Source organism: Podarcis muralis, chromosome 6, assembly GCF_964188315.1.
Source record: "Podarcis muralis chromosome 6, rPodMur119.hap1.1, whole genome shotgun sequence".
NCBI classification, from domain to species: Eukaryota; Metazoa; Chordata; class Lepidosauria; order Squamata; family Lacertidae; genus Podarcis; species Podarcis muralis.
This window is the reverse complement of record NC_135660.1, coordinates 72,517,674-72,542,458: the sequence shown is the minus strand read 5'-3', so window position 1 is coordinate 72,542,458 and position 24,785 is coordinate 72,517,674. Positions and strand designations below refer to the sequence as shown.

Genomic DNA, 24,785 nt, shown 5'->3' with positions numbered 1-24,785 from the left:
CTCTAGGAGGGCTTCTGTTGGCATAGGGAGTCAGATATTATACAGTATATGATCAAGCCAGTGCTATTTTCTAGGAAAAGAGGTACTGAAACTCACCATGAATGTGTCCCTTGTTCCCTTATAATGGCAAAGGGGCCCACCTGCAAGGTGCCAGAACTGAGTTCCAGTGAGTTCTGGATGAAAAAAGCCCTGGATTGAGCACTATATACATTTCTACAAATAAATTAATTATGTGTCTTAATTGTTATTAATTTTTACTGATTGTGCCCAGTATGTTCCATATACATTACTTATTCTTAAAGTGAATAATCTGATATAATGGACAACAACATCCCACATTAAAACTTTCCCTTTTTCTAATGAGTAGCCTGTATATAATTCAAATGAGCAGGCAGTCATTAAAGAGCTCAGTCTGTGGCTTATTGCAACTAATTATTCAGACTTTAGCACATAATTAACATCTTTTTATAGGCTCTAACTCTCCTATTCTCTCTCTCTCTCTCTTTTTCTCTCTGTAAATAACTTCAGCAATCCCGAGTGTTCACTTGTGTGGAGCTGGAGAGTTCTCTAAGAATGTCAGGACACCAGGAGACTCTGTAGATTTGAAAAGCAAAAGGGACAATAAGCTGCCTGTTGGATGGAAAGGGAAGATATTATTGCACAAACCTCCGATCTCTGAGCAGTGTGAGATTCCATGGGTTCCAGGCACTTTCCCAGTGTTTGGTTTCCTTGGAAGGAATGAGGGAGAGTGGAGACTGTGGTGTCTTTATGATATATGGCTCATTTCAGGGAATATTTTCAGCCAGAACTTGATGGAACTCAGTTCTAGCACCTCTCAGATGGGCACCATTGCCTTTCTAAGAGAACAAGGGAGGTGTTCATGGTGACTTCTGCAACCTCTTTTTCTATAAAAATAGCACTTGTTCATTTGCACATATACACAACCTGAGCCTGTGATGGAGGGACTCACAGTGTTAACACCCCAAGAAGGCCTTGCTTCTCTATGGCCACAGCCTTGGATTCCAGCCGAAATCAATCATGACTTTCCCTCATAAGCTTCAGGCTGCTACCTGTTTCTAGCGCTCTCTCTCTCTCTCTCTCTCTCTCTCTCTCTCTCTCTCTCTCTCACACACACACACACACACACACACACCTCAACCCTGGCTTTTGCCCTTCTAACAACCAGCCAGGTGGGTGGAGTCACCCATTTGTCTGGTGGTACAAAGCCACTTCCTTTGTTACCTTAACAACCCATACTTAGTGGGCCATTACCAAGAACCTGGCCTTGCTATTTCAACAACCGGATCTTTTCTGAATCCAGGAATTAGGAGGGACTCAGGCACACTGCCTACCCAACCCTGTCCTAACTTACGACAGTATTAAAATGCTGGAGAAGCTTTAAAAAATATTGGCACCTCTCATCTGGCTGACATGGTTGGAGGTTTAAAAGGCACCCCCCAGATTATGGAGACCTGTGTTTTAGAGGAGAGTTGTATTTCACATTTTAAAGCCCTTTGCTCATCAAAGTAAGGTTTGACAATACACTATTTCTCTGGCTGGTGTTGGTGACGGGTTTTTAATTTGTCACCTTCTAGCTCTAACAACCAGACAAGGGCCTGAAGAAATAGTTTTACATTTTTCATTTCTTCAGTAAACTTTTAAAAGATTGGCATACAGTGGTACCTCAGGTTACATATGCTTCAGGTTACACACGCTTCAGGTTACAGACTCCGCTAACCCTGAAATAGTGCTTCAGGTTAAGAACTTTGCTTCAGGATGAGAACAGAAATTGTGCTCCGGCGGCGCGGCGGTAGTGGGAGGCCCATTAGCTAAAGTGGTACCTCAGGTTAAGAACAGTTTCAGGTTAAGAACGGACCTCCGGAACGAATTAAGTACTTAACCCGAGGTACCACTGTAATGTAATACAAGGTTGCTGAGAATGATCCAAATGTTTGAACTTTTAAAAGAAAACCACACACACAACTTAACTTATATACCTAAACACCTATTTTGGCATGTGGAGTTAAGAGAACTAAGCTGTAAGGTTGAAATTCCCCATTTTAAATCTTACCTCAACCACAAAAAACATTGTGGCCTTAGATAACTTTCATCTCTGCTTCATTGCCCCCTCAATCTGTAATAACCTATTAATAATATCAGCCTACCATACCAGGTTGTTGTAGCAGATGGGAATTTTCACTATAGCTTAACCCCCTACAATAGCAAATATCAGGGGGTTAAACTGAACAGTAAATAGTTTATTTCAGTTTATTAAAATACAGAAAAAGGAGGGGGGAGAATTATTAAACAATTCAGGTTGTATTCAACACTAGTTCTACTCAGTATTTAGAAATAGAGTGCAACAAGAACATTTCAATCTAAACCAGATGCGAAGAATGTTTGGCCCTCTAGTTTTTGCTGAATGACAATGTCCATCAACTCTATCCAGCATGTCCCATGGCCAGAGATGATGAACATTGTAGTTCAGTAACATCTGGTTGGCCAAAGGTCCTCTATATCTGGTCTACACAACACCACCTTCACTGAAAATTCCTGTTCATAGCTGGAAGAAGCTAAGTGGTTCATATGTGTATCTACCATTTTGGGCGTCAAATATTTTCATTCTCACATCCACATGCAAAATCAATATATCCTTGAAGTAATCTGTAACCTAGGTGGTTAAGTTTGTTTGACATAAAATTGTTTTCATGACACAGCTTCCCCCTTCCAGCCCCACTGTTGTTACTATTTTTGGCTTGTGGTCTTTTTTGTATAGCAAGATTTAGGTTATGGACTGTAGTAATGGAACTGCATTTCAAATTTAGCAAAATACCATTAAGAATTAATTTAAGAGTCTGGCTGCGTTCATGAATCACAGCTGTGTGGTCATGTAACACTTTGGATAGACTTTCTCAGCAAAGCTCTGATGATAATTTTTGGAGTGCAGACAGTTCTTCCTTTCATTGTGGTGAGATTCATAGGTATGATTTAAGGGAGGTGCTTTAGCAGAAATGCTGAGAGAGTAGAAAGCAAAGTTATGGATAATATTCGGGATGTAGGGAAACAATAGATGAGTCTACGTCTGCAAATGATATAAACAGTTGTTATCTTCAGTTCATGCAATTTGTAGAACGTTACATTTGAAAAGGAATAAATGAAATACATATTAAGGGAGAATCATTGCAATGATTTACTTGAGATCACCCACTGGACTATATTTAAAATTCACCTGGAGGGTACACACAAATCTCTGGATGTTCGTGGTTGTCTCACATGCCTCGCTAGGGGATGATCATCTTCTGGTGGCAGTAGATCAATACATTTCTTTAGCCTTGATCACATCACATGATGTGATGTGAGGTCTGGGCTTTTCAGTTGGGGTTTTGCCTGCATGGAGGAATGTGCATGATGGAGGGGGGCACCTGCGCCAGCTGCTCTACCATGGGTTGGCTACATGCACAAGGCATTTCTCAGATGTCTGCTTGAATAGGAATAAATAAGTAACTAACAGTATATTGGCAGGGGGGCATATTAGACCAACCAAAGTCATACCCTTGGAAATGCTTTTCAGCCCACAACAAACGTGGGGGTTACATTCCATGGGGATCTTGCCTAAAGCCAAAATCACACATAGTCAAAACACACTGGGTGTCATGATGCAAGGGATCACAAAGTCTTTTTTCCTGGATGCCCACCCCCTTTTAAATTTTAATGTGTCTCTTTTTTTGTCAAGCACGTGAAGCTGAATGTGCACAAGTTAAAAATGTGTATGTCGCAGGCTTCCTGTACTTTCCCCAGAATGGCTGGCTTGGGTGGGCTGGCTCAGGAAAACTCCACTGAGCTAAACAGGGTGTGTGAGCCCTATGCTGTTTATCTCTGCTCTACCTGAAATTGGATTTTAATGAATTTCCCCAAGTTCTTATATTTCCCAAATGTCAGATGCATAACATTTGTGAGAATTATCAGTGTGCACCTTTTAAGCCAAGGTGGGCTTTACTTTTACTCTTTTCCCTTCACACTGAGCAGTTCACCTCTGGTTGTTCTGGATTTCTGCCTCCTTTCTGATGTCACTCTCATGTCAAGAAAACATCCCAGCCATCAGCCATGCACTTTCATACAGCTGGTACTGGTGACAATACACCCACCAGTACTCCTAGAATGGAAAGGTAGCAGCCAGATACCTTCCCCTCTCCCCACTCAATGGTTGGTGGGTTTGACTAGCAAAGTGCCTTGCCGTGCAATGTTGTTTTGCAGTATTTAGCCTAAACTCTTTGAACCTTGAATTTCAAAACAGAAAGAAACACTCATTTTGGCTGTGCTTCAGTGTGCTTCCATGTCTTCAGTGCTAAGATTAGATTTAAACACCCTCAACCGCAAATTTTAACAGAAAATACCCAGGAGCAACCTTAGCTGCAACATTCAGAGGGTTAAAAAAAAGTAAATTAGTAAAGAGTTTTGTAACAGGTTCTATATGCTGTAAATTCTATGTATTTATTATTCCCTAATGTACAAATTGGAGTGTGTTCAAGAGGCTCATAAAATCAAGAAAGTGGATATATGCACAATGTGGCTTGACCTCTTTTGCAACAGACAGGCATCATCATGCCTCGAATTTTCAATGCTGTTTTCCAGGAAAGCAATGGATCAAACAAATTGCGGGAGAGGTCTATTATATATCAGGTTATCTTCCTAATGTATGCTCTTTATCAAAAGGTGCTTTCACATGTCCCTCAGTTGGCCTAATGCAAGAGGTTTTCTGGGTTGATTTGTGATACAGAAAGGCATTTCCCCATGTGTAAATAAGGAGCAACTTGGTATATGGAATGGCTGCGGAAAATTGAATAATGTCACAGCGGTTTTCAAGCTTATCCCTATTCCATTGGTCTAGTTTTGTATGGTGCATAAGTCCACGCTGCTAATAAAGAAATATGGATAGATATTTTAAAGACCTAGGAAACGATGCCTGTGTTCCTGAACCTCCACTTTAAGTTAAAAGTGTGCATTAAGCATAATCAGAGGATAGTGGGAAAAGATTGCACAATAAGTAAGGGTAAAGTGTCATATGTTGCATTTGATTACAGAAACAAACCCTTTCTTTACTAGATGAGAGCTTTGGCTGGTATAAATCAAGTGCTGCATTCCTGGAACAATATAGATTTATAGAGAGAAGCCTGCCTTAGTCTCAGCTTCTGCTCCATATAATACATTGTTTGCAAATGTATCTAACACAAAGGTTCACTAGCAAAAGTCTGGCAGCCTCTCACACCCATTAGACAAAGAGGCATAAATTTGTCATTTGAGTTCTGCTGAGACGATAAGAATCTGGACTTGAATCAAGGATTGGTTAAGTGTTATATGTGAAAAGGCCTAATATTTGAGCTTCTTTTATACACTTAGGTGGAGAGAGGATATTTTTTCTGATATCTCTGATACTGGTGACATTTTTGACAAGGGTAAACTGAGGAGAAGGCATAGTTGTGTTATATTTCTTTCTGGGGGTACCTGCAGATGACCTGTTTATTGAGCACTCATCCTGATTTGATTGCAAGGAGATTAGATGAGGTTGGCATTCATTCTGGTTTATTTCCGGTGAGGTTCAATGATGTGTCAAAGCAAATGTTATCCCACACTTTCCAGTAGGTTTGTTGTGCAAGGACTCCCAATCAAATATAATTGTGCCTCCCGAATTTGCCAGCATGGGATTGAATCCCACTCAAAAATAGTGAGCCTGGAAGCACATCCCCTGCGTTTCTACTGTATCCACATTCAATATTTCTGAATGTGAGTTATTACTTTAGTGATTGCACCTGATAATGGCTGTACTCTGCCTCCACAGTTGGAGGCAGCAATGCTTCTGAATACCAGTTGTTGGAAAACGCATGTTGGCTCTTGTGCTTGAATCCTGCTTGTGGTTCGGCCACTGTGAGAACAGGATGCTGGACTAGATAGGCCACTGGCCTGTTCCAATAGGCTCTTATGTTCTTATAATAGTACAGTGGTACCTCGGGTTGCAGACGCTTCAGGTTACAGACGCTGCTAACCCAGAAATAGTACCTCAGGTTAAGAACTTTGCTTCAGGATGAGAACAGAAATCGCGCGGCAGCAATGGGAGGCCCCATTAGCTAAAGTGGTACCTCAGGTTAAGAACAGTTTCAGGTTAAGAATGGACCTCTGGAACGAATTAAGTTCTTAACCTGAGGTACCACTGTAATGCCCATGAATGCAATCCAGAGTACTTAGGCGTGCTTGTCATGCATATACCAGTGCAGCTAACTCCTTCTAGATTCTGCTCCATGCTTATATTAAAGATGCTAAAGGACACTGCTGTAGAGATAGCTGGCCTGGCCACCATTTCTCCCTACATTTTTAGTTCAACTGTTCATTTGTCTAAAACAAATCACCTCTGATATTTTGGTGCTGATCCCAGGCCTTCTGCATTTCCTTCGCCATGGTGCAGCAGAGAATCACCACACAGAGGCGGATTTAGGGGAGCACAAGAAGTTTGGTCATACTGGGTACAGAGCCTCAAGGGTGCCACAGGGGGTGTTGATTTAGAATGGAGTGTGAGAGGAGGAGGGTTGTTGAATTTTAGTGCCACACAGGGTGCCACTGAAATTTGAGGCCCCAAGAAGTTTGTGCTCCACACAATAGGGTTTAGGAGAAAGGTATTTGGGATCAGAATTTCCATATGGATTTTAACTCCCTTCTACCCATAATTAAACATTGAATCCTGGATTTAAAAAAAGGAGCTGTCTTAGATCAATTAATGCCTTCATATAGAAATGAAAGCCACAGAAGATATAGATAGCTTAGCAACAACTGTTTATTTGTGTAGGAAGAGCTTACAATTTGCATTAATCGAACAAAAATGAAAGAGGTAAATATAGAAAGGGGGGGCTTAGCTACCAACCCACTTTTCCTTTTGTAATATATACTTTGTGCCATTTGGTTTCCAAGGAGAAATTGGCTGTAACTGTTTTCAGCTATATGTGTTGCAGAATAGATATAACACAGTTACATTCTGATGAGATTAGGTTTTATTATAAAAAAGGCAGAAATTAAGTTGATAGTTCATTCGCTTAAGGTAGCCTTAGGCAAACTACACTGCCTGCGCAGTCAAGATAACAAGAGACTTCAAAATCTTTGCTCAGTTAAAAAGCTGTGTGGTCAGCCATAAAGGAAAACTATTTGCTAACCTCCAAAATGCATATCTTAAACATTTTTCTTTTCCAGATTTTATTCTTTAGTGTTTATTTTAAGGAAGGCAATAGGCAGCTGCCAAAAAGCCAATTGCAATTACTGGATGTATTGGGACTAGCATTCTAGAAGAGATATGAAAGAATTCACCCTAGAGTACAAAGGCCTGGTCTGATCACCTGCATTCAAGCAGGAAGCATTCAGTCAACAGTACAGGGAAGGAAGTGAAATGCTTGTAAGATTGGAAAATATGAACTGATTTACATGTAAAGTGGTACCTCGGGTTACATAAGCTTCAGGTTACAGACTCCGCTAACCCAGAAATAGTACCTCTGGTAAAGAACTTTGCTTCAGGATGAGAACAGAAATTGTGCGGTGGCTGCGAGAGGCCCCATTAGCTAAAGTGGTACCTCAGGTTAAGAACAGTTTCAGGTTAAGAACGGACCTCTGGAACGAATTAAGTTCTTAGCCTGAGGTACCACTGTAACTCAATGTGAACATAAAAACATAGCAAGTGAACATAAAAATTCAGAGCTCTTCTGAATTAATTGCAAAACCCCATCTAGTCCAGAAGCCGCTCACGAGGTGCAACAGAGCCACTATGCTAGCTTCCTGGCAAGTGGGTCACAGTTGCTTACTGGGAAGAAGAGGGGGGGGGGTGTTCGCCAGTGCAGTTCAAGCACAAACTGGGAAGCTAATGTAGCATTTCCACCCCACCAAACTGGTTTGGGAAACATCCAGAATGTATGGGGGGAGGGGAGAGAAAAAAAACTCTTGCACAGCTTACAGTCATGGAACTGCTTAGTTGATTTCTCTTGTTCTTGTGCAGAAATCCCTGTGGGAGACTTGCCCTTATTGCATGGAAGAATGCCACAATCTGTCCTCCAGTTTCTCAAAAGCTTTCCTCCCCCATGAAAGATGCTTTTGTTTTTCTGCTTGTCAGGTCATTCTAAAAATTCATGGTCAAAGGTAGTATGCATGTTTTGCTTTCTGCTAAACATACTCCAGCACCTTGCAGTCTCCCTGTCTGTTCATCCTCCTTGAACTGGGAATGCCCCATCGGAGGAAACACTTCATAATGTATTTCCCTGGGCTTTAATTGAATTCTGGTGTTCAGGAGTGATGCAGAGTGCAGACCACTTGTGAAACAATTGTAGAATGAAAGGACCATTCAAACATTCCTCGTTCTCCTGAAAATTAAGTAAGCATGGTGGAAACCCTGTATAAGAACTGATGCACCCGTAAGAATTTCACTGAAATTTCTTTGTGATTCGAGGACCTGTCCCCCGCTTGGGAATAATAACAATGCCCTGAAAATGTGTACTTTGAGATTGAATATATTTAGAAATGTTTATTTTGAGAACAACAAGAGGGATCGCTGCGCAGCGAAAGCAGCAATCCCTCTTGCTGTTCTGGCTTCTGGGATAGCTGCGCAGCCTGCATTCGCTCCATAAGACACACACACATTTCCCCTTACTTTTTAGGAGGGAAAAAGTGAGTCTTATAGAGCAAAAAATACGGTAGTTATCCTTCAGATTTCGCACTTCTTAGCTAAAAATGACATAAAATGCCCTGAAAATGTGTATTTTGAGATTGAATATATTTAGAAATGCTTATTTTGAGAGCTAGTTTGTTTTTTTAAAAAAGTATTTAAATTTGTATTTACATGCATTATTTTTATTTTAAATCACAGATTAGGCAGGAAGAAGATGGAATGAACTAATGAATGAGCAGAGGTGAAAGGGACATGTACTGGAAAGTGACTACAGTATTCCCTTCATCCCTGGCTGTCACTGGGACTGGAGAAATGCACAAAGCCAAAACCATATTGCTGGGTAAGTGTTTCTTTTTTAATAATATTTTTATTTGATTTTCAAGAATAAAGAAAGAAAAATAAAGAAAAAGAACAAAAGAGAGAAGAAATAAAGTTACATCAAAATATCATAAAAATTTCACATATCAAGATTACTCTGAATCTCCTGACTTCCCCCCATCCCATCCATGGCTCCTATTAATTCTGTTTTCAACTGCATATCAATACGCCTCCAGTTTTTCATATTCCCAAATTATCCATACTTTCTGTTACATTACAAGTGCATTTAGAATCCTGCTAATGTTTTGACCTGTTTTCAATTATTTTGGCTGGGTAAGTGTTTCCATATGTTACAAGAGAGAAGGATTTGACAATAGGAAAAGAATTTCATTGGCATCCCCATGTTTCTGATAAATTGGTATTTAACTATAAAGGTATCGTGCAGCATAGACCAAACCCCCTGCATTGCAGGAATACACACCCCTATGGGGATCAAACCCATTATCAGTACCATGTTGTAACCGAGGTAACCTACAAGGCTATAGTTTCTGAATGATAAAAATAATAAACTACATACTGATCTGGTCTTGCAATTTATTATTAGAAGTAAAGGGAGACGGGTACAAGCTGTCTACTTGAAATCCATATCAGGCGACAGATTCAAATGAGTGAATATTTTTATATTCAGTAATTGACTTCTGTTTCTAATCAGTAGGGTGTGCTTGTGTGAAGTATCTATCTTATTACAGTGGTACCTCGGGTTACAGACGCTTCAGGTTACAGACGCTTCAGGTTACAGACTCTGCTAACCCAGAAATAGTACCTCGGGTTAAGAACTTTGCTTCAGTTTCAGGTTAAGAATGGACCTCCAGAATGAATTAAGTTCTTAACTCGAGGTACCACTGTACAATCTTTCCGCAAGGACATCAGAGTGGCGTACATGGGATTCCCTAATGAATGTCTCCTACCCAAATACTAACCAGGTTTAAGGCTTGTTCAGTTACACACAGAGAGATTTATGAGATGCCTCATTCTCTGGACCATTTATTTGTTTTAATACACACTTTCTAGGGAGTGAGGTCCATTCTACTTGATGGTGCACAATTCTGAGTAGGCATACATCAGGTTGCACTATGGATTAGTATAACAGGTTCATTCAATTTAGCTGAGAACACATTGGGTCCATAGGCAGCAAAACAAAAAGCATAAAAGTAAACTTTTTGTGTAATGTCCCCAGTATCTATTCTACTGTATTCCAGATTTAATCCAAGTACTAAAATGAAGCAAACTGAACAGGACCACAGTTGCAATTAAATTGTAAGCTGTGGCTTGGAAAGCTGCTTATAAAACGAAATTATTATTAAATAGTGTGATATATACATTAGCTTATCCATGATGGATGAGAATGGCACATAGCAATAACCATTGCTCCTGAACTCATAAATATTGAAGGCTATGGCTCGAAGGTTTATGGGCAGGGAAAGCTTTTACTGCCTCTCACATCCTTCACTGTGTAATTGCGGTGGGTCTTTTTCAGATAGTCATTGTTATAGCAAGCAATATTATTTTTCCTTTCCGTTCTGGCTTAGGTTTCAGTTTTGTTTAGGGCATATTTAGAATGACACAAAGTAGACTGAGAGGTGTGTTTTTTTAAAAAAAGTATTCCACCGTATGTGGTGATGATTTGCAACGCAGTGGCTGCCATTTGTCCCCTTTATGCACAGAAACCTTTTTGTGTCCTTCATTTCCTTTATAAAATCTCTAGTTTGGGTACTCTTATACGTAGGGTCTAAGGATGCATCTCACTAATTCATTGTTTCGATATTAAGTCACTGACATAGCTCAAAAGATTTGTGCATTTTGCTGCTCATTCCATGCCTTGTCACTGCTTGTCTCTGCTCAATATCCCATTTCTCATATTAAACAGAAACAACCTAACCTCTCGTGAAATTAATCCAGCTGTGCTGCTGCCATTTTGGAAATAAAGTGGGAGGAGGGACTTTTCATACATAAAAGGAACACATGCAAGAGGGGAGCAAAATCTGTCCCCTTCTGTCATGGTATTGCCAGAGAATGAAGGGGAGGAGCAGAGACAGGCAGAGGAAGGCGGGCAGGAAGTGGTGATTGAGGAAAGAAGGGAAAGCCAGGAGGCGGAACGGCTCACAGATGTTGAACCAGAGCCTCAACACCGCACAGGAAGTTCTGGCACAGACAGTGAAACAATGCCTATTCCGTCTGCCAAAGAAAGGAGAGTGTTAAAGAGGAGGGGACAAAGGCATCACGTGAAACTTCCCCGCCTTTTCTGTTGGAGAAGGGGCAGGTATAAGGCACTCCCAGAATTTGAGCTGGAGGATTCGGATGCATGATTGTAACGTGCTGCTTGTACATATGTAAAATAAAGACTGTATATATGTATCTCTGAGTGAGCAGAGGCATTCACAAGCCATCACACCTTCGCTGCCTTATCTTGCCTGCTTTAAGCTGCTTCCCTTCCAGCCAATCTCTTGGAAGTTAGCAAGGCTAAATTGCTCATAGCAGCTGAGTGTAGTGAGGTAAAGGAAGGAAGAGGGAATTCCTGACTGCAAGGAAACTTCTAAGGGTGTTCAAGTGAATTTGCTTCCAAGCCCCCTTCTGAACTTCCCATACATATTGGGACATTCGTGGCAAGGGTGGCGCCTCCCCCCCCCAAAAAAACCTTCCACATGAATCTCCTCTCACGTGTTCAGGCTGGAAGAAAGAAAGACAACCTTGGCCACCAAGTATTAAGAAGGCCCTATGATAAGATATTTGTTAACAGTAACTCTAAACCAGGGGTCAGCAGACTTTTTCAGCAGGGGGCCAGTCCACTGTCCCTCAGACCTTTTGGGGGGCCGGACTATATTTTGAAGGGAAAAAACGAACGAATTCCTATGCCCCACAAACAACCGAGAGATGTGTTTTAAATAAAAGGACACATTCTACTCATGTAAAAACACATTGATTCCTGGACCATCCACGGGCCGGATTTAGAAGGCGATTGGGCCGGATCCGACCCCCAGACCTTACTTTGCCTACCCATGCTCTAAACAGATACACACAGAGAGAGAGAGAGAGCTGGGTTCACAACTGAGGGTTTTCATTCAGTAAGAAGCATACCGTTTAAAACTAGAAGACAGTGTATCTGAAGAAGTGTGCATGCACACGAAAGCTCATACCAAGAACTAACTTAGTTGGTCTTTAAGGTGCTACTGGAAGGAATTTTTTTGTTTTGAATAGAACAGTAGGTTCAACACAACCTGATATTAAGTGCAGATTCGCTTAGATTACCCTTCCTTCAAGATTGAACACTAGAAACAAAATTGTATCTGGAAGTATTGATGAATAACCACAGAAGTGCAGGAGCACAAATCAAGGCTCCCAGCTTGCATGCATTTTTGTTCTGGATAGTGCTGGTCCTCTTCCTGCACACTGCTTTGTAGTCTGCCAGGGTCTGCGCAGCCCTCTAGCTGTGGCACATTAGAGGAAATTGGGTGTTCAACAAAACCGCTTTGTGGTCCATGGTGGTGTCAGCTTTTCGATGGAGATAACACAGACTGTTCTGGATGTTATTTCAGCAGCCTTTCTTAGTGTCACCTCTGAGTTTGCAGCTGATCAATGCAATGGCCCCACATCATATCAGGAGATGCCTGGACAGCATATGACAAGGGACCTGCCTGATTATGGACAGTATTGCTTAGACAGATAAAACTATCCAGCACCTCACTGAAGGTCATGGTATCCCCCCACCCTTTTGTGCAGGATGAGTGCTCCCATGAACCAGAGGGAGGAACCACTTAGGAAATCCTGATCCCTTTTGTAGGTGTTCACACAGAATCGTGAATTAAGTTTTACTAATTTAATTCCACAGAAAACTACCCTAACAGAACGAATAAACACTGAAGAAATCTTATGTCATTACTTTTCACTCTCAGAAGTCTTTTTGACAGACACAGAAACAGAAACCTTGCCACAGGCTGACAGCGCTCTCAGCCATCTCCCAGCAGGAAGACTGCTTCTTCCCCTTCAAACTTCACACAGCATTTTCTATGTGTGCTGGTGTGTTGTTTTTTTTACTTTCTTTCTCCCCCCCCCTCCTTTTTTGTGCTAACTGTCCTGTAGAGTTAGAAGCAAACACTCTACATGTGGTATGCATGAATGTCGTAGTGACACAAGTACAGGTTGCCAGTTAAAACAGTTTTGATCCAGCAGTCCTGGCAGGTATTGAGAGCAGACATATCAGTGCCTTAAGAGAATCTACTTTGATCACCTAAGCCATCTGCTAGGAGGAAGAAACCTCTTGCCAAGATTGGAAGTCAACGCTTTCTGTCATGGAGGCCTGCAGCTGGGCAAAAAAAATGGTTTGAATGAGTAGCTTATTAAGGACAAAAGGGGAAGCAAAGCTAAAGATGCAAAATCAAGATCACTCACATTTCGAAAAATAATAATAGCAGCCCTGTGGGGAGGGGAATCAGATCAGGGCTGTAGTGCTGTGGGGAAAGACTTTAACTCTCCCTCTTGTCTGTTTGCCCACTAGAAATCCCCTGAAGCTATACTCTAATCAGAAACAGACAGCTGTTCAGCTCCCATGACTTTTAATTTGTTTTAAGAATATGAAATCTTTGTTATGGTACCTGGTGGTTGTGATGGGCACAAAGGATAATGGCTGTCTAGGGGCAGCATCAGAATTGGAAGCAAATGGATTGCATAAGACTTCTCTCCCCCCCCCCCCAAGTGTAGACATGAACAGTTCCTGACAAAATTATGTGAGCAGATGCCTATGCTCCAGTAAAGCTGGTAATGAAATACTCATCTATTTTAATGAAAGTTCTAGAAATAGTTGCCTATTTCTAGTTATTTCTAGTTCTGTGCTGATAGCTGCACTACAATTTCTTGAAAACTTACCCTATAAAAAGGCCTAAATTTTTCTTTCTCCTTCTCAGGGCCCTTAACAATTTCTTTAGAGTTGGGGGGAAATGATGATTGAGCTTGTCTTATGTTTGTGAGATGGCCAAGGATGGTGTGGAAACTTTTCTTCCCCATTCTACATTCCCCAGTCCTCTGATGGAAGGCTGTCATGGACTGACTGGGTGCAGATGAGCGGTGGGAATGTAATTGACTTAAGTAATTACGTTGCCATTATATTATTCCCTCACCTGTGCCTCCTCAAATCTGTCAGAATATGACAGTGGCCACACCCTAGGAATGGTTTTCGGACTGGCTGGCTGAACCAGGTGAGGGTAGCTGATGGGTGTCAACCCTCGGGGAGGTAGAGATTTCCCCTGCACGCAAAGTCAGATTCTGGCAGATTGAGCGGACATGACCAATAGTGGGCCCAACTGCATGTGCTGTAGAGAAAAGTGAGGGGCAGATGGGCTCATCAACCTGGGAAAGTGGCCCATCTAGGAGAAGGAAAACTCTGGTCCCAAACATCCAGTGCCTTGCAGAACATCTTCCGGAGAAGAAAAAGCTAAGGAGTAAACCTTAGACAAATCCAGAATGGGGTCCCTAGGACAGTTGAATGGTGCCTTGTACACCTTCTTCCGGCAACTCCTGCAGCCAAGCTGGTGCCAAGCATATTACTCTACTTTCCTTTGGGCTGCATCAGCAAGGCCAAGAGGGGGGTGGTCTTGTCATCTGGGCGGCCCAGGACCTCCATACACACTACCCAGGCTTGCATCCCAGGGAGGTCAGTTTGGTGCTGCTAACTCAGCAGTTTGACTTCAGCCCTGAAGGCACACTCCGTTGCCTTTTGAGACAGACAAATGCCAACAATGTCATTCCAGCACATTTATTTCAGTGTACAAGAAAAGACACTGAAAATTGGTCAAGAAAAATGTATCATTTGTGGACTGAATGCAACAATGGCAGTTTTATTTATACTGACTGTATTCAATGGATTTATTTCCCTTTGAGGGATGGGACAAATAAGTGATCGTCAACCATTTCCACTCCCATTTTGTTTTCGTCAGAACTCTCTGATCTTCCTATTAAGGGAGTCCTTCCTTTTGCCTCTGAAAAGTCTTTCCAGAAAGATCTATTTAAAAGTAGAGAGATTTTACTTTTAAAAAGTAACAACGAGGAGCTGTCAGGTGCACAGTCTGCAGTCTCCCTGCATTCCTACGCTTACAAGCAAGGGCAGCAAAGGATACCATGGAGTTTTCAAGAAGCATGGGCATGCAGGGAGGCTGCAGGATGCAACCCACTGGGGAGGTGATTTGTAGAACGAAAGGAAGGACAAAATCCTCCAGTCACCTCAAAAGTAAGGTAAGCACAAAACCTCACCGCCCCCCACCCATGAGAATTTTGCATAAAAAATAAATCATTTCCCCTTTGCTCGTTTTCTGATGCAATTTCTTTTCTTCTTAATTGATGGGAAATAGTCGGCCTGAGTGGGGGAGCAGAAGAAATTTTTGATCACAGCACTAATTACTTCTCTTCAGGTTCAATTCTTGCTAAATGTGTTGTTCTCATTCCTGACTATAATGTGTAAATTGGGCTATTTACAGTTTTTTTGGTTTAAAAAAGCAAAACAAAACAAAAACAAATCACAAGTGGAATAAGGCAAAAATGAGGATTTATGAGAAGCAGAGAAAGTTTCTTTCTTCATTGTGAGTCTCCTGGGAGAGCTCTCATTCAAATAACGTGCAAAATTATGTCAGCAAGCTTCTGGAAAATTCAGACTGTTGTGAAGGCGAATACCAAGGGAGCATCTGAAATTTAAAGCATCAGGTAGCTATAATCATTCAGCTACACTGTAATCCTCTGACAAGCCTGGTATTCTGTGAAGAATGTTGCTCAAATGCAAGTCTTTGCCATCTCTCCTTGGGGCAAGCAATTGTATAACTCTTTGAGTGGAGATTTCAAATACTTTTCATGTACAGGTACCTGGGCTAACTCTCAGGCTTCAAGAAGCAATTGGATGTAGTTCAGAAATGGTCACAGAATTGTATCTGGAAATGTGTTTCTGCATGGGCGTAGTGACAGAAAGGGTATGAAAACAAAGGCTTACCTTTAAATTCTGAGCACATATTCCTTAAGTTTCCCCTCCCTGAATTAATTTCATTTAAATAGTAGCTTGAAATCAGTCAGCATTTCAGGCGCTCTGTTGACTGTGACTTCTCCCATCTTTTGAAGGTAGTTTTCATATGAGAAAGGAGAAAAAAAACATTATGAGGTTCACAGAAAGTGCAGCTGGGGGCAAAAAGGGGGCGGTCGGATTTTCTGCAAATGCTAGAAAGAGGAATAATGGCAACACTCTCACCCGAAACATATTGTTTTGTTAGTTGAGATACAAAATTGTGGTGGGGAACTGTAGTTTAACCCCTCACAGAGCTACAATTCCCAGCAGCTCGTGATCAGAGTTCAAGGAGACATTCCCACCAGGGGAAAACACTCAAGAAGGATGTAAAGTAAAGCTGGTGAGGGGTGTGGCCTGGACCAGAAAGAGAGGACTAGATAGATAGCCTCCTTCTCTCAGCTCCATGTCCATCTTCTTGGGTGTTGACCTTGTGACTGGAGAAAATGCAGCCAGAGTTCCATGCACCCTCTGTGTAATGGTGGATCCAAGCACAGACAGTTGTTCAGACAGCTAGCCATGCCAGCTTCTTGGTTTATAAACAGCTACTCTGGTAATATAAGTATTCAAGCATAGTTTATGGTAAGCAAGGAAATGAAAGGAAAGGAATTAGAGCTGAATGTGCTTTATAAGGGCTAAGGGAAAGTGGGGCAAAAAGCGTTTGCCATCATGACATCACAGTGGAGAATCCACAAGGGCAGTCAATAATTACAATATTATTATTTTTTAATGACAAATTTTGAATGGGATATTAGGAGACACCCATCCACACAAACAAAAAAACATTTTCAGGGCCTGCTATGGGTCACAGGTTAGCATCTCTATTATAAACAATAATCTCTGTTCAGATGCAAATAGTTTAAAGATGATTGAAGTACATAGCATGGTAGAAAGTGTCAAATTTCCCTGGACCAGAGAAATGAGTGACAGAGTACAGCTACTCTTGTCATTTTAAAACTTAGATGTAGATGGCATATGGACTCAGATTTGGTGGATTCGTCATTAGTTCTGTGCAGTTTGAAGATCTGAGGCAATTTTCTGATTTTGCCTCAAGAAAGGAAGAGTGATAGCCAAGTTTCAAGATCAAGGCTAGTTCGGCAGCTGCCTGTCAAGATTGCCCAGGGCTAGTTTATACCCTGCTGTGTGTGTGTGTGTGTGTGTATATATATATATATACTGTGTGTGTGTGTGTGTGTGTGTGTGTGTGTGTATATATATATATATATAGTGTGTGTGTGTGTGTGTGTGTGTGTGTGTGTGTGTGTGTATAAAATCCTGCACTTTCTGGATAATTTTGAGATGGGTTTTTTCCTCACCAACTCTTATATTTCCATGAATATAAAACTGAATATTAGCACACAGTTTTGAAGCCATATTTATATTCTAATCAATTCACTTCCAATTTAATCCCAGCATGTGCTCAGGGCATCTTTGAAATAAATATTATCCAAGGAAGATTTTATCACTTGCTCCTTCTTGCTTGTAGCACAAAATGTATTGCTTTTTTGTCATTGTCAGGATGACACCACAACATGGGGGGGGGGGGGAGAGATGTGTGTGTACACACACACACACACACACACACACACACACACACAGAGTTTTTTTAGCCTTTAATGCTTAATACAGAAAAAAGAAGCACCTGAGGATTTAATCTCCCAAATATCACAGTAAAATTACACACACACACCTATAAAATGATTGGCAGTATCTTTAGTCTCCCTACTACCCATATCAATAAGATTGTATCAGAAATTATGGCAGCATGGCTCACTCCATTACACTTAACAGTTGTGTCAGCATTTCCCCGGTAAACTCATATTTTCAGGGCTCTAAAGCTTGGCTATAAAAATTTTCATTGAGCTAAAACTCATTGCATATGTACTATATATCTCGGCAGGATAGGGTTTTTTAATAATTGTAAAAGGAGAACAAAAATTACCCATTCATTTCTTTTAAATTTAAAGTGCAGGGGAAAAGAACAGAGGTTAATTGACTTCAGTTGCTTTGAGAATACCTACTATAATTTTAAAACACACGTGGTGTTATCTGTTGGCATACTTACCCTTTCCAAGATCTTAAAAGATCCTTGAATATCTGACTGGCTATTTATATGATGCCAAACACTGTAATATCTTAGCACCAGCTGTGCTTGCTGCTCCATTTTTAAAAGCTGTTAATCAATTTCACTGGCTCTAATCCCGTTATCGAATATTAATAGTATGACTTTTCCCCCCACCCACATAACAGCCTCTGTGTTCCCTCTCCTTATACTTCAGCATCAACACTTAGTCTTTGTGCTAAGGATCCAATTTGGTTTCAATATGCTCCAAGGCGCAATGGGGTCATTGATTGTAGGGGAGTCAATATAATTTTTCATTTTGAGAGAAAATGGACTGGACTCATTAGATGTGCACTGCATATACGTAATGAACATAATAGATCGAATAATACAAAATGGCAAACTTAATGAAATAAGGAAGGGTCATTGCCGTGCTTGGTGCATTGCTCCAAGCCATGGTGATTCTTGCTAAGATATCTGATATGTATTTTTATGTATTATGGCAACATGTACGATTTCCATGCTTTCCAGGGCAGTAGTGTGAGCACAGTGCATTTTCAATACTGTATAGTTAGTGAATCTTTCAGTTAATGTGGATGTAAATGATGAATCAGATAATTGCTATAAGCACTGATATTAAGATTGTATAGTGAAAATTGCACACAATTTGCAATGACCATTGATGGCAATTGGCTTCTTGTGCTGTCACTCTTTTGGTTACATGGGCAGGCTGCACAGAGACAGGGCTAGTAGGGAATACCATAGGCACATTCAACAGGAAAAGTCCAATCCCAGACTCTGCCTAGTAAACTCCTCCCCACCAAAGGACTTTGCCACTAACTGCAATAGAGGATGGTATTCACTAGGAGAATTCTGTCCATTTGTAAGGGGGGGGGGGGGAGAGACATCTGTTCCTTCCTCTGAATCAGATATACTAGCTACAGTGATCTTTGCTCCAGTGCACACCCCAAGGCCAGCCCAAGACATTTTGGCACCTAAGGTGAACCACAAAATGGTGTCCTTCCCTGGCCTAGAAAGATGGGGTGAGGAACAAGAGGGAAATAAAGATCTGTAGCAGGAACAAGGGGTGCGTGAAAAATCTACATTGGGAACAAGGTGAGGAATCAAAGGCTGTTGTGGGGTGGGGAATCACATTGCGCAGGTTCAGAGCCCAGGAGGCCCCAGAGGGCAGCTCCCGCCATTTTCTCCCTGGTGGTGGGAGAAGACCAGCAGCAGCACCTCATATTTGCCAAGAGGCTACTGTAGTGGCGGCTGAGGGGAGAGATCTGCGTATGGAGGATATGCTTCTGTGCTAATTGCCCAACAGAAACTGGTACACAGGATGATAAAATAGATAATTATAGTGATTAAAGTATGGACCAAAGACTATAGGCAGTGAGAAGAGACGATGAAATGGTAATGAGCGCCCCTGCATTCTCTGTGAGCCGAATAGAGCCCCCACTGAGTACTCCTAAAGATAAAGCCTCTTCGATTAATCTTTCTGTCTACACTCAGCTACTTGAAAACATCACCTTGTTGCTCTGGCACTTTCTGGTGAAACAGCATGGACAAATTCGCACAAAGTAAGAACAGATGTGAGCCCTTTCCTAAATTCACCTCCACAAGAGCTTTATTTAAGGGCCTTCTCCTGTCTATGCCAAAAGCTCTTCAGTTTCCCTTGCCACAAATCAGAATGAGCAGCTGCTGCTTTTATAGCTAATCTAATACATCAAATATGGCTCTGCTGGCAGAAGGCTGACTGGATTAGGGATAACACTATCTGTCGCCTACCCAATTTACATGAAGAAGGAGCTGCACTGATAAGTTTGGGAAGCAGGCACTTATTTCGAGGTTTAAATCCTCCTTTCTTTTAAATATGAGAGTAAGCTGCTTGCCTGCTATTTATATCTTACATCATGGCAGTCTTGGGTGCCCTTATTTATTTGGTTTTTGTTTGGATGATGGTTGATATATACAATGCTTTTTCTGGTGGTACACAGGGGTACACATACCCCTAAACATTTTGTGAATCTAAGTTTAGCCTCATTGAGGGGCAGTATTTCAATATGAGTAGGAAAATGAGAGTACCCCTAAACATTTTTAAAGAAAAAAAGCACTAGATATATATATCATAGGAGCCAACTCTTAGGGGCCATGGGGGCTTCGGCCCCCACAATAAAATATTTGAGGGGGCTGGGCCCCCACAAAGTTGATAGGCGTTCCCATTGAAATGGTATGTGTGCACTGCATCATGTGATCGATTATGCATGGCAGGGCTTACAGTATTTTATTCAAGTTGGCACCCCTGATATACATACACTCTCTGTGTGTGTGTGTGTGTGTGTGTGTGTGTGTGTGTGTAACAAGCAGCTCAGGAGTTGGAGGACCCCAGTATTCACATCCAGAGAACTTCCTCCTCTGTGGCAGCCCCATGCCTCACAGCTGCCAAACAGCCAGGTTTTATTTATTTATAAGAGGATTTCATTTCAGGGTTGTTTTTTATGGCAGTGTACAGTAAAATTCTTAAAACATCATAAAATTATAAAATCGTGAAAGACAGAACAAATTACCAACACTGAATCAAATTAATTCTCTAAAATTGTTTGGCTAAACAGAAAAAAAATTCACCCAGTTGTAAAAAGAAGTGGAGTAAAAAAAATCAACAAGTTATGCCCAATGTCACTTGCCACAAAAACTGTCTGTTGGGAGACATAGTTAGTCATTTCATGAGTTCCACTGATGCTTAATATGACACCCTTAGCCTGATAATAATGGTTAAATTAATAATAATCATCAATACTTTTTTGCTCAGAAATACAGAGAGTTGGAGTAGGTACAATTGAGCTGAAGCCAGGGTAAACACCTAAGGTGAGAATGGGAGGAAAGCATTTAGGCTGAAGGAGATGCACAACAGGTGAGACTGTCAACAAAGAGAAAGCTAAAGCAGTTCAGAACAATTTGATAAATAAGTACTGGACAAAACTAAGATTTAATACCTTGTGATTAGAGAACGTAGGCAGCAGCAGTGCAGCATTATGACACATAAGTGATGAAAGAATGATGACATAGTTCTGATGCTGCACAGAGTGACCATACCTGGTCTTGACTTTGAGGTGTTAACAAAAGCAGTTTAGTTTAACTTCTCTCAGAGGTAAGCTTAAACAAGAGATACTTTCTTCTGAATTGCAAGTCAGTGGCATGTTGTCACGTAATGTCAGTGGGCTAGTCATGCCAGAGTTTGCTGTTGGGTCTGAGTTTCAGGCTTACGCTTTCCATCCTCACCCCCATATTCTGAGTCCTTCTCTAATTTCAAAGTTCAAACAAACAATAGTTTGCCATTACATCTGAAGCTGCAAGTTATGGTCTGTGCTTGCTATGCAAGGGGCTGGTGCCAGGCTGCAGCAAGCCCTAGCAGGCAGATATATATTGTCAGGATCCACCCTTTATCTGTAGACTTCTCACTCTAGCAGGTCCATGAATTAAATTTATTACAAGGAAATGTTATTGCTTATACTTTCCCCCCAACAGGAAGCACAGCCATGTCTTTGAAAATGGTTAGATTTACTAATGCTTTGTGTACTCAGCTACTCATCTGTGAATTTGTTTCTCCTTTCCTCTCGTTGAAATTCTCTCTTCAATGTAATGGCTTTGGGGGAAAGACATTGAAAGACTCTCTCCAACATCTCCTGGTGGAAAAGGAGAGCAGTTCATTACAAAAACCCATTCTGCTGGAGTAGTGACATCTGCAAGTGCAGAGTGTTGTATTATCCACGATTACACATCTGACCCTCTGGAACCAGAAAATTAATAGCGCCAGCGAAGCTGATTCTGTGTCACCATTCTAACTGGTATCAAAACAAATAGCATCCAATATGGTATGTGAGTTGCCTTGGCTGTCTACAGTGCTTTAATTATACTGAGTGTGCGTCTGGACCTTATTTTGGGGGTCCCTAGACTATTTAGTTTAGCAACTAATCTATCACCAGCATGCTCTAGTTAACTCTGATTTGTTGTTATTTGAAAGACCCAGGGAGAGCAGGGCCAGACAAGGACTGGCTTTCATTATTATCAGGCTCAAGGTGCACTGGTGCCAAGGTAATCTTGGCACAAGAAGGGATGTAATTTAGAAAGATCATTTGCATCCCAAAAATCAGATCCAAACCAACACCAAACTCGTAGGCTGCCTCCTTGTACTCCTGCCTGCTGTTGCTGTAGGATTTCCCTCTTCCCCGTTCTCCTACCAGCTTCCAGCTGATGATTTATGCCACCATTAACCCTATGAATAGGAATCCCACGGTGATGACATTTTTACATTCTGTGTAATTGAATGAAAATGGAGGCGCTCTCATGTTTCATCGAGACCTCATATTTGTGCTGAGCTCACTTCATATAGGAATCTTAATTTGAAATGTGTTTTATGTCCTGGAGGAGATCCAGACACATTCAAAGGTAATCACAAGCTTCATTATGATGTGGCTGGAGCAGATTCAAAGGGCAGCTACCGAAAATGATAACAGAACCAAAAAAGTAGATTTCTGTGAGAGGTAAGATGAAGAAACTGGGTTTCTTTATCCTGGGAATTAAGATGCAGGAGAAATATGACAACTTTCAGCTACCTCCAAGGGATTAGAATGTAGGAGCATAGGAAGTTGGGTCAGGTCACTGGTTCATCTAGCTTAGTATTGTCTACAATGACTGGCAGTGACCAGCGTTGTTCTAGGTGTGTTTTGCGACAGAGAATTTCATTAATGTGAGCAGTTTCTGAACTCTGGGCGCAGTACTGAGCCTAAGGTTTCAGATTAAAACTGCCACTGCTGGAAGGAAAGGACCTTTTTCTGCCTCCCTACTTCCAGCCACTCTCTGGAGAGGGGACCCTCATAAGAATATTAGAGGGGAGGGCAGGGGGAGTATGGCTTTGTTTTTTGCAGTCTTCAGATGAGGACTAGACCATGTGAAAAGTGAACATAAGGTACTCCATTGTGGTGCCCATAACTCAGGTTTAATGTGCCATTTAACGCCTAGCTTTCATATCTCAGTTTCTAATACTGCCAGTGACTCTCCAGGATTTCTTGATGGTACTCACCGAGGAGTAAACACATTGAATACAGTGGGGCATCCAAGTAAACATGGCTAGAAATGTGCTGTAAGGTAAGGTTACCAGATTTTTTTCAATGAATCCGGGGACACTTTTCAACTTCCTACTAAATAGATGGATTTTGTCAAGGGACTGGTTTGTAAATCTGGGGCCTGTCCCCAGAAAACGGGGACATCTTACTGTAAGGCTGCTATCCTGTACATGTTTAGCTGGGAGTAAGCTCCATTAGGAGAGGGCTGTAGAGTCATAACCTGGGGCATAAAAGGCTTTAGGGTTCCCCTCCTGCACACCCACCCCTATATTGTCAGTAGGGAACATAGTGCATTTAAGTACATGGAATATGACAAAACAGATGTGTACTTTGGTACAGAGTATTTAATGAAGATACATTGACTAATAGCCATGAATACTAATTCACTAAATAGACAAGCCATTTGCCTATCTGGTGAATCAGCATTCATGTTTATTAATCAATTAATCTTTTCCAGCTAACCTATTTTGCTGAATGCAGAATAAATATATTACAATCTCTGGTAATTACAAATCTCCACAGTATCTATAAACGTGATTTATAATCTCTAAAATTAAGACCAGAAATTATCAGGCATTTGCGCAATTCAACCAAATTGTTCCTTATTACTATAATTAATTAATAATCTAATACTTAAACAGGTAGCGCTGCTTGAGCGACTTCTTCCTTGTTTTTATTTGGGGGAGCCTATCATTTAATTTGTCAAAAGATGTTTGCCAGCAAGCATATTTTCTGCTGAGAGCATAATAAAGTGCTTAAGGCTTACTTGTCCTTTGGCAGACCTTTCACAATACTTCCCCGGGGGACATGCATAGGCAAAGAAAGCTGGCCTGCCTTTGCTGCCCTTTGTCAGCTGTGGCTGGTAGGAGATGGCAGAGATGCTTCATTTGATCCTTGACATGCTGAATTTCAAAGATGAAGCATGAGGTCATGCTGGGGTTTGGAGCTGGGACATGTCCTGGGAACTACAGGAGGGCATGGGCTCTATCAGTTTCGGCTCTGGTTCTGGCTGCACACTGTTAGCTCCACCCTAATTCATGCATACCATGAATTCTCACTAGAAAATGGCTTCTCTGCCTGAGCTGTACCAGTTTCTGTTTGTTCAAGGGATGCCTACCTGATGTAACCAAGCTAAACATTCATAGAGTAATGCATATTTACAGAAATACATTTAGTTCAAGGCAATGTATATATATTTTCTATTGTTACACAGTCTTCTTGAATTTGAAGCTCTTTACACATTGCTGCATAGTCCAGATTTGTTGGATACATTCTGCTAAATAAGTGAGTGCATATTACAATGGTTTATTCATCTGCATCAGATGGCTGAATACTCTCAACTCTGTAGGCCCAAAGTTTTTTTTCCTTTGTCCCCATCTTGGCTGCCTTGTATTGGGACTCATGTGTATAGGTTGGACTGCCAGTATTGCTTGCAGATGGCCAAGAGATATTTAAGAGTATGTCTCCATTAGCTTGACTGGGTTCTCAAGGCCT

The 24,785-nt window shown here is 41.3% G+C and overlaps 1 long non-coding RNA gene across 1 annotated transcript in view; it reads left to right on the top strand.

Annotated features, from left to right (window-relative positions):
- Window positions 1-24,785, top strand: part of LOC144328044 (uncharacterized) — a 174,430-nt gene that overhangs the window by 74,385 nt on the left and 75,260 nt on the right. Inside the window, exon 2 of the long non-coding RNA XR_013393280.1 lies at window positions 8,891-9,032. This is a non-coding gene — a long non-coding RNA (uncharacterized LOC144328044). The remainder of the gene's footprint in view (window positions 1-8,890; window positions 9,033-24,785) is intronic.